At 36.0% G+C, this 17,370-nt stretch overlaps 1 protein-coding gene across 5 annotated transcripts in view; it reads left to right on the top strand.

Annotated features, from left to right (window-relative positions):
• LOC126825664 (T-box transcription factor TBX3) overlaps positions 1–17,370 on the top strand; it is a 109,533-nt gene that overhangs the window by 46,948 nt on the left and 45,215 nt on the right. The gene's annotated exons all lie outside the window — the stretch shown is intronic.

Below are 17,370 nucleotides of genomic sequence, written 5' to 3'. Positions count from 1 at the left end.
CTCTCGCTCTCTCCCTCTCAGTCTAAAACATGCACTATCTTTCTCGCCGTTATTATAGTGGAGAATATGACCTTTACAAATAATAATTATTGAATATTATATTGCCTGATAAAGATACCTGTAAAAGTATTGAAACGTTGTATGTAATAAACTAAGAAGTGGTAAATCCATAATGTTGTATATTATTAAACGATATTGACATGTAATTTTAATGTACACGCCCTTTTATTTATTTGACCCTTAAAATGAATAATAAAAAAACCCAACATACATTAAATTTGAATTCGTTGGTGTTATTTGACTTGTCAGTCAATTGACAGACGTTATAAGATGCATTTCAAATTTGAAACAAATCCTAAAAACCCATATCCATTTCAGTATGTATTATGCAACCGCAGAAATTTGAAACCAGCACGTGTCTATGACGTAATAATTCAGCGATGCGATTTTCTGTGTTTGCCTTCTTAATTGTTGATATTTGAATAAATACAATTGAATGGATGGTGAAGCTATTCTCGGCATTGAACTGCTTGTATTTTATAGCCATGATATTTTTATTTATCAATGAAAATCTCCGTCATTTGTTTTAGTATATAAAATCTATTCTTATGACAGAATCTATTCTTAAGACTACGTAGCCCACTAGGTATTCGCCATTTAAATATACATTATGCAAGAGCCACATCTGCTTATTGCAGGTCGTTCTTTAGGCCTGAAATGTTACATAAACTAATTAATTACACATTTATTAACAAAACAAGACCATAATCGACCCTCGATGGTATCGGATACTCGAGATTTTAACTAGATTAAAACGGTTCGCCATTTAAAAAATTTAATTTTAAAATGGGAAAGCGAGGCTAAGTCCCGATTATACCAGTAGGCCTACCCTGGTTACCACTGTGCACACATCTTGTCAAAACTACAAATAATGATAACTTGGCTGAGAATGAAGTAATTTAAATGAAATTTTCAATATTTTCTTTTTTGTCATATGTTTTTGAATTATTATAGCAAGAATGACCAACTCTTTATTAAACTCTTAACTAATGTATCTCTAACTAATTACACTTTGTATTTCAATGTAAGACTTCTCAAATTTCATACACCCTCCTCCACATCCCCGCTTCACCTTGACCCCAATAAAATAACCATTGTTAATATTGTATACCAATGTTATATACTTGTCATTCCTCGAAGACACCCCCCCCCCCCGTTCCACCCCTATGCGTTCTTTTACATAACTGGTTTATGTGATATTTAAATTCGTTATCTTCAATTTGTTCAATTGTGCAAAAGCTGAAATTTAAAGATGCATTATGTAAGATTTAGATAAGGAGATGACATTTCTTGCCGTAATAGTTCGCAAATAGATAATGAAAAATGAATACATTGAAAATTTCATTCAAATTACTTTATTCTCAGCGAAGTTATGACTGTAGATATAGCATAGATCGTTCATTATAGTAGCAACGGTACTGTTTATCGTTATATATATTTTTTTTAAATCTCGCGGATGTTTAAATCCATTTAAATTCCCACCATCCCATTGTCTAGAACGTTGATTATAGGCTTTTTATGTTGATAGATGTTTAAATAAAAATTTATATAACATTTCAGGCCTAAATAAAGACCTGCAATAGGCAGATTTAACTCTTACATAATGCATCTTTAATTTAAAAGTGAAAGTAGAAGTCGTATTCTCAGATTGATTTCTTGTGGGAATAAATTGAAAAGTGTGAAAAGTGTTTTTTTTTTTTTTTTTTTTTTTTTATATTCGCAACTAAGACTGTTTTTAGATAAGATATAGTTAGTGTCACTCAGAATTTCAAGGTCAGACCGTTTATTTCTCCAATTAGCAGGCTGTATTGTGCACTAGGCAGATCGCGCTAAACCTTTTCTAGAACACGGTATACCACTTCCCATGCACAAAGAAACACTGGAACAGTGAAACACTATTTAAGCAAATATGAAATACGTTTAAACTATTTTAAAATTCAAATAGAGTTTCTGAAAGGAAAAGCGTGTGATTTAACGTATTGGCAACCATTACATGCGTAAACATAGAAATAAAAAAAAATATATTGTGTTAGTCTCAAAACCAACTAAATAAAGTGGCAAAGAGGCGTTAAACCCCATTCCATTGGAATACATCCTGTCAATAATTTATCTCTGTCAACTACAGAGTTAATTTTATTTACCATTGTCTAATATGCAATGTTATGATGGAAGTTTTCACCCGGGTCGCGGCTCCTGGTTAAAGGTTTAGGGCAACAGTTATTCAAACTGATAAATGCCATTGGAAGATATGACCGTTTGAAGTTTACATTTAGTTTCTATTGATTTCACTCCGGCATCGTTATGTATCTGAAAATCTTTGAAATATGTTTGATTTGTATCCACTGACATCGATGTCTAGAGATTATCAAGCATGCAGTTTTTGTTTAATTCACTGAAATTACTATTATTAAATTTGTATCGACTTACCACCAAATCTAGAGATTGCGAAGCATGTAGTTAATGTTGAATCACATAAATTATTATCAAAACAGTACATTAAACACTTTTTGATGAAATTTGTCAATGACCCTTTAACTAGAAATTATTTATAATTTAATATGTTTTGGTTTAGTTTTGGTAGTTCACCCTCAATCTCCTACAGAACCATTATTTAAATTTTGTCCATTTGCCATAAAAAATCACGAAAATCGAAATTTTTGTAAGAAATTTCAAACAAAGGTCTTCTGTGTGGGAAGCTGTATGACGTAATACCAATGCAAAGCAGCAATTGAAATGATTCTGTAAATATATAACCTGAAAAAGCGGAAATTCTAAAAATAATTATTAAAACAAAGTAATTATTAGTATCTATGGTAATATTTGGATCGTATCTATTTTGTGTATTTGCTTTACCTGAGGCTCGAAATGTTATGCAAATTAGGACCGAATTACGTAATATGTGAATGACGTCAGCACTATATGTGTTTAAAAAACCCTGATACATTATTTGAAGATGTATTTGCATTTTCTGAATGGTGATTTTATTTAGCATTGAATTTACTTTATAAAAGACAGGGTCTAGTAAATGGTATACATATACCCACTTCTGTGGTGATAAATAACAGTTTATTTAGTTCAAATCAAAGCATAGATTGTGAAATGAAAGTAGAACAAATAAATTGATCCGTTTCGCCAGACACATCAAATAGAAACTGGACTAACAGTAGGTTGACTGTCTGTAGTAGAAAATGTCATTGTATTATAAAATCACTATCATCCTTCTAGCGTTTATAGTCCTTCATTCGTCCAACGTAATATAATTATTACTCGAATACGGTTTTTATAGACAGGACATTTCTTGTTGTTTACAAGTATATGTACTTCGTAGTTTCTTTTTAAAAAAAATATCATTTGCTTGATAATGACTAGAGAAGCTATGTAATAAACAGTAATTCTCCCGTCAAAAGGCAAAACCTAGTAACTCACTTTTTTCTTATTTTGAGAAAACAAAGGAAAACGTAATGAATGAATATTAAACGCCAGCTCATCCATTGATTTGACTATTGAGTTACTAGGTTTTGCTGTGGTATACTAGGCAAATGAAGGAAGTTGCTAGGTTGTGTCATGGGTGTAATTGCTTACAAAATCAAAAGATTGGAATATCAAGTACAACAACAGGAGACACATACCCTAGTAACTACAAATTTGGTCCTAACTCAATTTTGATAAAAAAAAAAGTGAGTTACTAGGTTTTGCCTTTTGACGGGAGAATTGCTTGATAAGATAATGTGTCAGAACTTCGCTCAGTAATAAACGGTAATTGTATTGGGAGACTTGCGTCCTAGCAGTGATGTTCCTGCATTCGTTCTGGGGGTTGGATGGCTGAATGGTTAGCGTGCGCGCTCTGTATCATAAAGTCTGTCAATGAGTCGACTGGCGTGGTTTCGAATTCCCGGTTGTACGTGACAAGGAGTAGGGTCGCCTGTCCAACCTCGTGGGTTTTCTCCGGGTCCTCCGGTTTCCTCCCACTGCTAAAGACCCCTATGCGCAAGTTAATTATTGAACTAAAATTAAACCATATGTTAGTCCCGAAATGACCTAGTTTGTGTCGAGTGGACGTTAAACTCCATTTCTCTCTCTCTCTCTCTCTCTCTCTCTCTCCAATGTAAAATATCTATTATTCAAACGGGGCTTTTCTTGACAGGATATTTTTTGTTGCTGCTTTCAAGTATATATGCTTCGTCATTTTTAAAAAAATATTGTATCATTTGCTTGATACAGACTAGAGAAATGCCGCTCAATAATAAACGTAACTGTTTGATGAAGACTAGAGCAGACTCTTAGAAACGTCGCCCAGTAATAAAGAGTAATTGTATTACATAGAATCATGTCCTGTTTATTTCCAGTTCTATTCCTAAATGACATTGAAAAAGACGAGAGAGAGAGAGAGAGAGAGAGATGGAGAGAGAGAGAGAGTTAACGTCCACTCGAAACTAGGTCATTTCGGGACTAATATATGGTTCAATTTTATTTCAATAATTCGCTTGCGCATTGGGATCTTTAGCAGTGGTAGGAAACCGGGGGACTCGGAAAAACCCACGAGATGGGACAGGCGACCCTACTCCTTTTCACGTACAACCGGGGAATCGAAACCACGCTAGTTCACTCAATGACAGACCTTATGATGAAAAGCGCACGCGGTAACAATTCGGCCATCCACCCACGCCAGAAACAGATTAACCAGTGCTCCTATTTGTTCGTTCGTCAGGAGATGCCAGGAAACTCTGTTTAGCCGACACTGCCATTTGTTTCTTGGGCATTTTTAAAGCAAAAAACAATCTTTTTTTTTATAGAATTGCTTCAGTTTGAGAATCCATAAGAACCACTCCAGTGTAAATATTTTTTTATTTAATTTTATACCCATTTCTAGATTAATTCTATACATGAGAACTGTAAAATATAATAATATTAAAATATGAAGATACAGAGAGTTTTTAAATCACGAGAACAATTTGCACATGAATAATCCGAGGCGATAATTTAAATCGATGTCCGAGTGGATTAACACATGCGCTTTAGATCATTAAGTCTGTCATTGAGACAGTTAGAGTTATTTCGATCTTAGACATTTACGGACTCTCTAGTTTTCTCCCACTGCACGTGCACGAATAATTGGAATAAAAAATTAGCATATCTTAGTTTCGAAATAACCTAGTTTGTGTTGAATGGACGTTGACCGTTCGCAATTTTTTACATGACAAGGGGCAAGGTTCCCTGCATAACCCCGAGAGTTTTCTCGCCGCCCCACCCACCACTAAAGACCCCAACGCGCAAACGAATTATTGAACTGAAATTGTACGATGTGTTGGTCCTGAAATAACTGTGTCGTGTGGACGTTAATATCTCTCCCCCCCCTCTCCCTCTCTCTCTAAAGGGGGTCCCAATTATGCTAATATCTCTATCAAATAACAAATGAAAAAAAAAAGAATTATAACGTTATAAATCACATTTGCATATACATGAGATATACAGGTAAATACAGGTATATAAGTAATTTATAAACTTGTCACATGCCTTTGATGTACCGCCTGTAGGTGAACATATAACATTCTATTTATAAACTAACGTTTTAGGCAGTATGTCGACCTTCAATAATTACCCTATATACGCATTTTGTTATGTATTTTAAACGGCGTATGACTGTATTCTTTGTCCTTGGAACCTTAATAAAGACGCATGGGGGGGGGGGGTGGTTAGCGCATGGGATAGGGGACTGGATGGCCGAATGGTAAGCGCATGCGTGTTGCATCATAAGGCCTGTCATTTAGTCAACTGGTGTGGTTGTACCCGACAAGGAGTAGGGTCGCTTGCCCAACCTCGCGGGGTTTTCTCCGGGTCCGCCGGTTTCCTGCCACTGCTAAAGATCCCCACGCGCAAGCGAATTATTGAAACAAAATTCAACCACGTGTTAGTTCCGAAATGACCTAATTTGTTTCGAGTGGACGTTAAACTACACTCTTTTTTTTAAATTAAAATTTTGTGCTTGTGAATCAGCCATTACTACTTCCGTATTGTCTTCTAGGATGTGCATTTCTTTGTTGATTACAAATGATGTCAGACACCATAGAATTCACGACTCGTATACTGATTTTAAAATTATCGCTTTGTCCTAAAGATAGGTTCCCAGAAAAGTATTTATCGGGTGGTTATTTCCAATAAAAGTATGGCAATTTTGGTATATATGGAAAGTAGAAATATCCAATCTTACTAGAAAAATACTGGATTCCCTGAAAAACACTCATGAAGCGCATACAGGACGAAATTGTAAGGGTTTCCCTAATCGACAGCCCGACGATTAGGAGTCTCTGCACGCGTGACGTCAAAGGTTGCACGCGGAGATTGAGCGCTTGATGTACATGTTGATAAACTTTATGAAGAGTTAGACGTACAACACTTTCTGAGATGAAAATCACGGAAAAAGACGCATCGTCTTGTGTTTGCAATGAATTCTCCTCCGAGAGAGAATTAAGTCACGTGACATAAACATGACTTCTTTTGATGATCGATTTTATTATAGCCAGGTCATTCCCTCTGGCAATTGCAATGTTTTGAGAAGGATTTGAAGCAAAATTATTATAAATTAATTAGTTTGAATATGTTTTTAGTCCAAATATATCATCAAATCACCCAGTTTGTACCCGGGAATGTGTCTTTAATAAATGGATATTATGATCCCATATGTTCACGACAAGATACGAATATCAGTATTGATTAGAAAGGGCCATTATTGAAATTTAATTTCGAATATTGTGAAAACTATTGAGTTATTATAGAGTATTATCCCCTTTATTCACTCTCGCTTCGTTTCGATTCGGTTAAGTTATATTTTGATTCTCGGTTCGAGATTATTTTTTACAAAACGATATATTTGTATTAATGGAGTAAGTTACCTGGATTAGATGCGACTTTATTGCACCAATAGTTTGACAAATCACCAAGCATTTATGTGTATTTTATTTTATGACTCCAATAACTCACTTGCAAAAGGGCAACAATTATTTTTGTAAAACCAAACATAGGGCAGATGATACGAGCTCTCTTTTATTTTGGAAGTTCTTTGGGGCATTCCAGCCTTGTGTCCTGTTGTGAGTGACACAGGAACGGAGTCCTAACAAGGAAAGATGTCTTTTTGTTCGGATATACTCGTTGGTGCGCACTTAAACTGGAGGGGGAAGAGAGAGAGAGAGATATAGAGAGAGATGTGGGGGGAGGGGTAACATCCACTCGACACAAACCAGGTCTTTTCAGGTGTAGGGGTCTTTAGCAGTGGGAGGAAACCGGAGGACTCGGAAAAAACCCGAACAACTGGGGAATCGAAACCACACCAGTTGACTCAATGAGAGACCTAATGATACAACGCGCACGCGTTAACCATTCGGTCAATCACCCTCCAACCCCTGCACTTAAATAGTCGGAGGTGGTGCCACTGTCCTTGCGAACTGTTAATGTGGAAAGGGAAGCGGGAACAAAACGGCAGTCTACTTTGGATTTAGATTTTCCGTGGAGTATTTATGCTGTACTTAATTTATCGTGAGATGACCTTATTGTTCTTTGCGATTTCATTGTTCTTTATCTTGTAGTGGAACGTCAACTGCATCATTGTTTTTGCAACACTGGTTGCATACGCAACACGCACACATTCAACACCAAGTACAAACACGCGAACAGTGTTCTCTTCACTCTCCACTAAACCACAATTGGCTTCTTGAAACAAGCATTCTCGTTCTGGTGTCGCCAATTCGGTTCTTGTTTGAGAGAATTAAGTGCGTTTAATCTGGTCAAATTGGATTGGGGGTTGAAAGAGGCGGGGGAAGCAACATAAATAATATGAAATAGACCGTGGGTTAATCTCACAACAATAAGCCTAATGGAGACAGGCACACGCCAAGGGTTCTTTTACGTGCATACCAACGAGTACACGGGTGAACCTCAGTTTTCGTCCCTTCCGAAGGACAAGATGCCTTTTTTGTCAGGCCCTCCGTCCTGCACCACTGGACCTTGTTGTTAAGTGGATTTGTATTATATATTTACGAAAATACTTATTGATACTTATAATTTCATGACAATACGTCAATGTTAGTCTAAAAACGATTTGCTTGGCGGATGCCTAGTCTAATAAGTTTATGCATGACTGTTAAAATGTATCTAAAATAACAACTAATTAATAAGACATAATTAACTTAAAGCATGGATCACTACACATAATGATGGTTAATAACATCTTAATTAATAATTCACATATATAACAAGAAAAACGGCGTTTATTGTAGAACAAGTTACACTCATCTAAACACATTGAATAAAGGTAATCAGTGAAGCCCAAGGCAAGGATCACATTTTCTTTACATACAGTGTACGTTTGTTTTTTTTACACCAGAGCAAAGTATCATACACTGTAAATAACACACGAGTTTAACCTGTATTTACTGTGTTTGAACACGTTTTGTTCAGTTTTCATCATTGGTTACAATTTCACTCATAGAACATAGAGAGAGAGAGAGAGAGGGGGGAGAGGGGGAGGGGGTAACGTCCAATCGACACAAACCAGGTCATTTCGGGACTAACACATAGTTCAATATTATTCTACAAAAATAAGGCAAATAGAGACGGGCACTCACCAAGGGTTCTTATACATGCATACCAACGAGTACACGGGTGAACCTCAGTTTTCGTCCTTTCCGAAGGACTAGATGCCTTTTTTGTCAGGCCCTCCTGACAATACCAGCAAGGAATGGTTGTTAAGTTGTCGAACATGTTGTCGATCAGTTGCTGTGTGTATACAGGGCCAAATTTTTGTTGCCCAGGCGTGTTGCCGAAACGATTCCGAAAAGGTTACCAGTGGCAGTGTGTACAGAGCTTAAGGTAACATTAAGACCCACGACGTCCCTTGATCGTAGAGATCGAAACAACCACAGTATTTTGTTTTACAGTGTAAACAATGATACTCATCTCATCAGATATGTTTCGGGTAGCTGACCAGAGGTCCTGAAAGGCCGATAACTGAAACAATTACCCTATCAATTATATATTAAGACAAATTACAATTAATATAAATAGTCTCATGATCATCTGCTAGAAAGTTAACTGAACCATTTGATTGTTCTGGTGTTGAAATGTTCTGAAAGGGTTCCATATATCACGCTGTTTATGCTCGTTCCACCATGACAGTTGGTCACACTCTCCGGCTAGATAATAAAACAAATGGTTAGAATCCAGACAATGACAAGGGTTTTGTTGTTTGAGTATTCTTTTGAATGCGAGTACACGGGCGCCTTGATTTAAAATATGTCGGTGAGAGAGAGAGAGAGAGAGAGAGAGAGAGAGAGAGAGAAATGAGGTTTAACGTCCACTCGACACACCTAGGTCCTTTCGGGACTAACATATGGTTTAATTTTAGTTCAATAATTTGCTTGCGCATAGGGGTCTTTAGCAGTGGGAGGAAACCGGAGGACCCAGAGAAAACCCACGAGGTTGAACAGGCGACCCTACTCCTTGTCACGTACAGTCGGGGATTCGAAATCACGCCAGTCGACTCAATGACAGACTTTATGATACAGCGCACGCACACTAACCATTCAGCCATCCAACCCCCCATATGTCGGTGACATCTTGCTGAAACTTGTCTAGATACGATATCACCCTCGGTGGAAGTGGACGTAAAAGTCCAGGAACAAGCGATCTTACTGATTCGCGGTGGCTTGGTGGCTATGACAGTGGTCCATTAGCCAGACGATCAATGGTCTGATCCCAGTGCTACTGGATTTTCCAGTCTGGTTTCCGCTTGTTAGGGAGAACGCTAGATCGGAGACGTCATATGTAGATTGTGCGTTAGGGGTAGAGTAAGGGTAAGGCTTTTTCCAGGGTTAGCGCTAGCCATGTGTACATTTGTGCTTTAGGGCCAGAGTTTGGGTTAAGCTTTGTCCAGGGTGGTTAGGGTTTGGGTAAGCGCTAGTCCTGTTTACATTTCGAGACTTTGACGGACAGGGCGATAAACCTAATTGCATTTCATTCATGCCATGTAAATTCATTGTAACGTCTTCATAAGCCCAATCGCTGCAGAAAAGTAGGACACCACACCCCATTCCATTTCTTTCATTGTAGACTGTGGTCATCGTCTTCACTAACTGCTTTTAGAGTTCTAATCTATACTGATTTTCAGGATTTAACATAATTTTATTCAATGGATGCATTAATGACTTTTTTCCAATCCAATTGCATCCAATGTTATTTTTGTTGAAGCATTGGAATATATTTAAACAACTATGGATAGGTGATTTCGAGGACTGTTCTGATGAAATCCTGAATAGACGGACAGTAGTCAGTCTGGAAAACTGCCATCCGTGTTTTGTGTTGTAGTTGTTATTGATATACAAGTTATATTCGATCAGAACTATTAGTTATCAGATGAAATCCGGACAGTGGTCAGCAGAACCGGATTAAGCTTGCATGGGACTCCTGGTGAAAATGTCACCGGGGTCCTCGCATCAACAGTGAAAAGTAGACATTGGTATGTCAGGTAGATAGGGTTTTTTTTTGACACAGACATACAACATAATAAATGGCATTTCAAAATATTTTTAGAACTAATTTGGCGGCCCCTTTCATCCGGCCCTGGTGGTCAACCGAATCGACCTGAAGTTCTTTGGTTCCGTAGTTCTATTATTCTATCTGGATACCAGGATTGTTCTGGTGAAATCCGGAGTGGAGGGACAGCAGTCAGCCGAATAGACCATAACGTCTATTCTATCGAATCACCAGAACTATAATTAAACGACGCACATTTATGTTTGATCATCGAGGGATAAATAAAAAGAGAATGAAATAAATTCCCCGAAGAAAGTGAACACCGATCCAATTGTTTTAGTTTATAAATATATAATACAAGATAAACAATAAACAAACAATTGTGATAACCCCAGGGTAATATCAGATGTGTATCTCTAAAATATCATAAACAATGCTAGCTTGATTATTGTTGTTTTCTAGCACTTATTTAAGTTCCCCTGGTCCCTTAAATACCACATTAAATAAACAGTGCTATCTTGATTAAAGTTATTTTTTAGCACTTATTTGATTTCCCCTGATCCCTTAAATACTACAATAAATAATATAAACAGTGCTAAAGTGATTCGTTTTGTTTTCTATCATTGGTTTAAGTTACCATAGTCAATTAAATACTACAATAACTATTGTTTTCAATCAGTTGATTCATTTAGTCTTTTGGATATTACCAGTACAACTATGCTTGGTTGATTAATATTGTTTTCTATCAATTGTTTCTTGTCACTCGTCTCTTAAATATTATCATGATTAGAGCTACATGTAGATTTATTAAAACTATTTTTTGTCAATGGTTAATTTTACTTTCACTGGTCCCTTAAATATTACCATAAACAGTACAAGCTTTATTAATGTCATTTGTTTAAATTCCCTTGATCCCTTAAATATTATTATAAACAGTGCTAGATTAATTATGTTGTCTATAGCACTGGTTTAGTTTTCTTTAATCCCTTAAATAATACTATAAACAGTGCTAGATTAATGTTGTCTAACATTGGTCCCTTAAATATTACCATAAACAGTGCTAGATTAATGTTGTTGTCTAACATTGGTTTAACTTCCCTTGATCGCTTAAATATTAGCATAAACAGTGCTAGGTTGATTAATGTAGTTTTCCATCATTAGTTTAAGTTCCCGAGTTCCCTTAAATATTATTATAACGTTGCAACTGAACTGATAAGTGATTCCGCTACTGTACTGATGACTCCGCTACTGCACTGATGACTGGCTATGCTCATTACCAACACTGCTACTGGACTGATGACTGCCTCTGCTACTTGAGTGAAAACTGACTATGTTACGTGACTGGTGACTGATTCTGCGACTGGACTAATGCCCGACTCTGGTACTGGACCGATGACTGACGCTGCTAATGGACTGATAACTGACTCTGCTACTGAACTAATAACTGACTCTGCTATTGGACTGATGATTAACTCTACTACTGAACTGATGACTGTCTCTGCTACTAGACCGATAACCGACAATGCTAATGGACTGGTGGCTGACTCTGTTGATGGCCGAGGATAGTATCTTCTAACTATAGTCCAACCCAGGTTTTTGCGGAATCCAACTAGGTAAGAACTACCTCGTGTTAATTGTTAACTGTCACTAATAATTACTTGAAACAACAATTTAATTACCAAAATTTCGCTTTTGTGACTTTGTTAAAGAAAGGATCGGTTGACACGCGTTCACAGTAATTTGATTACAGTTGACAGCAATAGAAGTCTTTCAGAAACTCAACTAGACTAATCTTTTCCACTTGTCAGTAGGACATTAGCCATAGCCTTGAGATTATCTTCTACTCAGCTGCCTTGGGATTGCGGTTACCTTCTACCCATGAGCCTTGGGTTTCAGAAATCTAGATCCAAACAATCGTACACAAGACAAGACAAGATATTGGCACCCGTTTTGGAAGGCTTGATACCACTTCTTAAGATGTTTAAATAGATATTATTTGGGGGGGGGGGAAATGACGTTTACCATCCTACCTTTCTGCACCAACGGGAATAATGAAGACGGATTTATTTTGTTTTTTGGTACTGGATATATTTGAGTTCGTTTTAAAATCAAACAATAATATGTTTATTTTTGGCTAGAAGTTTAAAAGGATAATGAGAATTGTTGATACGCGAGACAAATCCCAGCCTTTGTGCCAACTCGGCACGTTTCCGCCAATAATCTATAAAAAAACGATGTGAAAAAATATAGCTCTCGATCGATTTGTGTCAGATATTTCAAAAATTCCAATATATCTACCTCGTGTCGCAGCCAAATGAAACAAAAAGCTTTTCACATTCTTTTAACTAAAACACATTTTTCGCCCCGATGGAACAAAAAATCGCACATTTCGTGTGAAGCGACATTGATTAATTTGACGTCATATGTAAACAAAGGCTGTTGGTTGTTAGGCAACGAGAGGTAATTGTGTTGTTGACATTATTTCAGGTAATCTTTGTTTTCAACAAGACAACTCGATTCAGGTGCAATTCACAGAAAACGACATAGGAAAAAAAGATGAAGACATCTTAAACAAACAGTTTTCAGGATGATAACCATATTCGTATTTACCTTTTCCAAGATTTTTCTTACAATGTAGCAGATTTTGTCATCTAGCTTATTTACCATGTATAGTTTTGTCCCTTTTAGCAAGTGTACATGGCTAATATTGCTCTTGTGCACATTTTTATTTCAGTTTTAATTTTATGTTCATGTGTACTTTGTTCCATATTTGAAAGCTAAAGTTAGTCATTTTTGTGTTTCATTATCAAAAAAGCAGTTACGTCATCTAGATATATGTTAGCTAAAGTTGACCACCTTTGCGTTTTATATTAAAATAGAAATTAAAGTATGTAATCTTTATGGGAGCTTGTTTGTTTGTTTGTGAGTTCGCTATATGAAGCAAAATGGTTAATCTGAATTTGTTTAAATAGATTCATAATAGTTTTTGTTGCAAGGAATTTAATAATGCTTGGTGTGGTATACTTAACGATGCAATTGAACATTAACGAAGGAAGAAAATCCTATTTTGCTAAATGGGGCCGTGGGAGTTATTGATCTTACCAATATTTTTTGCACCCTTGAGACGGAAAGACAGTGAGTTAAAATTAGCTTCATATTAATCACGTTTTATGACGAAATTGACAATTAATGCTTATTACGTTATGATAGAATTAATCTTAAAATTGTAATACGTAGTATTTTCATCACATAATATAAATTACAATAAGTAATCCTGAATCGATATAATATAAACTACAATAGGTAATATGCACGTCATAAAATATAAATTACAATAAGTAATATGTACGCCATATAATATAAATATTAAAGTAAGTAATGTGTACGTTATGTCATATAATAAAAAGTAAATAATAGTTATGTCATATAATATAAATTACAAAATAGTTATGTCATATAATATAAATTACAATAAGTAATATTTACACCATAAGTAATATACGTTACGTCATATAAATTGCAATAATTAATATTTATAAATATAAATATAAATTACAATAAGTAATATTTTCACGCCATATAATACTGATTACAATAAGTCATATAATATAAATTACAATAAGTAATATAATATAAATTACAATAAGTAATATTTACACCATAAAAGGTAAATTACAATAAGTAATGTTTGCACACCTTATAATATTCAATACAAGAAGTAATATTTACGTTATATAATGTAAATTATAATACGTAATTCTTACGTCATATAATATAAATTACAATAACTAATGTTTACGTCATATAATATAAATTATTACTAATACGATATAATATAAATTGCAATCAATAATATTTATGTCATATTACTCCATAATTTTGTAAAAAAAAAATTATGAAATATGATTTGTAGAATGTGCGTATCTATAACTTATCTTTCCGTTTTGGTCACTTTTTGCAATTGTTTAGGCGCAATTGAAAAAGGAGACCCTCTTGTTGGTTCTTTTCAGTTATTACTAGGATCGATTTATAGTAATCAGTTATCTGATGATTTGATGTATATTGTATACTAGTATGAGAGATTGTGTATACAGTCCATAATGTTATGTATAATGTATGTATAGTGAAAAAGTGAAAGTAGTTTATCTAAAGCTTTCTAATACAAACAAATGGATAGTTTGACTTTACCAGGAAATATCGAACCTCCTACTGTCTACTAATGTCTAGTAATTGTGTCCTAGATTACTAATAAAAACAAACACGTGATATACGGAGAATCTACAAACGAATTAAAACCGATATTAGGTGATTCTTAACATAGCAATTACATTGATTATTTCATTTAATGTGGCACAGTTGGGTTTTTTTACTTCTAGACAAACAGCCATTTTTTTTTATTTTTCTGTTTTGTCAGAAAATCTATGAAATCAATTAAATACAAATCTTCATCTTAATTAGCCCAGACGGAACAGAACAGTAGGTCGTTAAACCCCATTTTATTTCACGTTTCCATATTTCACATATATTTATTGATAAAAAGAAAATACGTCATACACCGCTATCGTCACCTCCATGACATATTAAAGCGGGTTCGTGATCGTGAACGCGGAACGTTCCGAATTGACAGAATTTCGATCGAATGGAGTTTTATCACATGATGAAAGAAAACTTGTGAGTAGTTTCGTGACGTTATGAAACACGTGGACGAGATTATTGGTACATTTTGCGGGATTCACTTCCGGGATTTCCAATCGAATACCCCAAAAGCAGTTACGATATGTATGGAAATACTCATATCAGTCATTTGGACAAAACTACCAGGACCAAAACCATCTGAACAATGCTACTAGGACCACAACCATCTGGACAAAGCTACCAGGACCACAGCCATTTGGACAAAGCTGTTAGGACCACAACCATTTGGGCAATGCTACCAGGGCCACGACCATTTGGACAAAGCTGTCAGGACCACAACGATTTGGACAAATCCACCAGGATCACAACCATTTGGACAATACTACCAGGACCACAACCATTTGGACAAAGCAGTCAGGACCACAACCATTTGGACAATGCTACCAGGATCACAACCATTTGGACAATACTACCAGGACCACAACCATTTGGACAAAGCAGTCAGGACCACAACCATTTGGACAATGCTACCAGGATCACAACCATCTGGACAATGCTACCAGGGCCACAACCATTTGGACAAAGCAGTCATGACCACAACCATTTGGACAATGCTACAAGGACCACAACCATTTGGACAGTGCTACCAGGACCACAACCATTTGGACAAAGCAGTCAGGACCACAACCATTTGGACAATGCTACCAGGATCACGACCATCTGGACAATGCTACCAGGACCACAACCATTTGGACAAAGCTGTCAGGACCAAAACCATTTGGACGAAGCTGTTAGAACCACAACCATTTGGACAAAACTATCAAGACCAAAAAGATACTATAAGAATAATAACAAACCACAAATTAACCCCAATTCAAACTCAGGGTTGTTAGCAAAAAAAAAACCACAAAGATTTAAACCCAACTCGACACAAACATGGCCATTTCTGGACTTATATATTGTGTATATATGTGATCGGTAACTAATAGAAAATACCGGTTTGTTCTAAACAGAAGTTACACATAATTTTTTATTACTAATAATATTCGATATTCTACTACTAAATTAACCGTGAAGATATTGATGGAAAACTAAAGCAATATGAAATTCATCGCTTTAAGTGTTATATTTCAGAGAATTATTTTGAATTCATCTCTCTTTTAATGAAGCTTGTTTTTATGTGCAAATCAGTGGATGGTTAATCAGAGAATATTAAACAGAGCTGTATATTATGAATAAATTAAAGCATATGTTTTATAGTATTTACTTATGATAATTTTTAGCAGTGATAGAAATCAATCTGGGGAATAATTAATTATATTAGATATCATTGAAATATGGTGTGGATTTCGCTTTTCTCTTTATTAAATGCTTTAGAAATGGAATATTTGTTTTCGGTTTCTCTGGGATATTACGCTCTCCCAGTCTCTCTCTCATTCCACTCCAAATTGTAATAACTTAATCAATCTGTAAGGTAGGCTTATTAACTACTGCTAACGCTGTTGGTCAGCAGTAAATCATGCTCGCAGCTGCTGGACTCAACATATGGTTAGTGGTCAGTCTAGACAAGGAGTGACAAATAGTAGGGTCGCCTGTCGACTTCATGGTCTTTCTCCGGGTTTTCCGGTTTTCTCCCACTGCTACAGATCACTACGCGCAAGCGATTTATAGGAATAAAATTGAACCATGTTAGTCCCGAAATGACCTAGTTTGTGTCAAGTGGACGTTGAACTCGGCGCGGTATTACTACCAGTGTCACATGATTCTTAGTACCATTATCAATCTTTGTAGCATAGTCCTCTCAAGCTCATAGTCCTCACAGTACCATAGTCCTCTCAGTACCATAGTCCTCTCAGTACCACAGTCCTCTCAGTACCGATATTACTCGCGGTACCATACTAGTATATGTGCCACATTACTCTCAGTAAAATATCAATTCTTAGTAACATATTACTCTCAGTACCATATCACCCTCGGTACCATTACACTACCATATTACACCCCAGTACCATACACCCAAGTACCATATTACACCCCAGTACCATACACCCCAGTACCATATTACACCCCAGTGCCATATTCCACCCAAGTACCACATTAAACCGCAATACCATACACCCCAGCGTCATATTCCACACCTGTGTCATATTC

Source organism: Patella vulgata, chromosome 6 (assembly GCF_932274485.2).
Source record: "Patella vulgata chromosome 6, xgPatVulg1.2, whole genome shotgun sequence".
NCBI lineage: Eukaryota > Metazoa > Mollusca > Gastropoda > Patellidae > Patella > Patella vulgata.
This window is presented reverse-complemented; position numbering and strand designations above follow the sequence as displayed.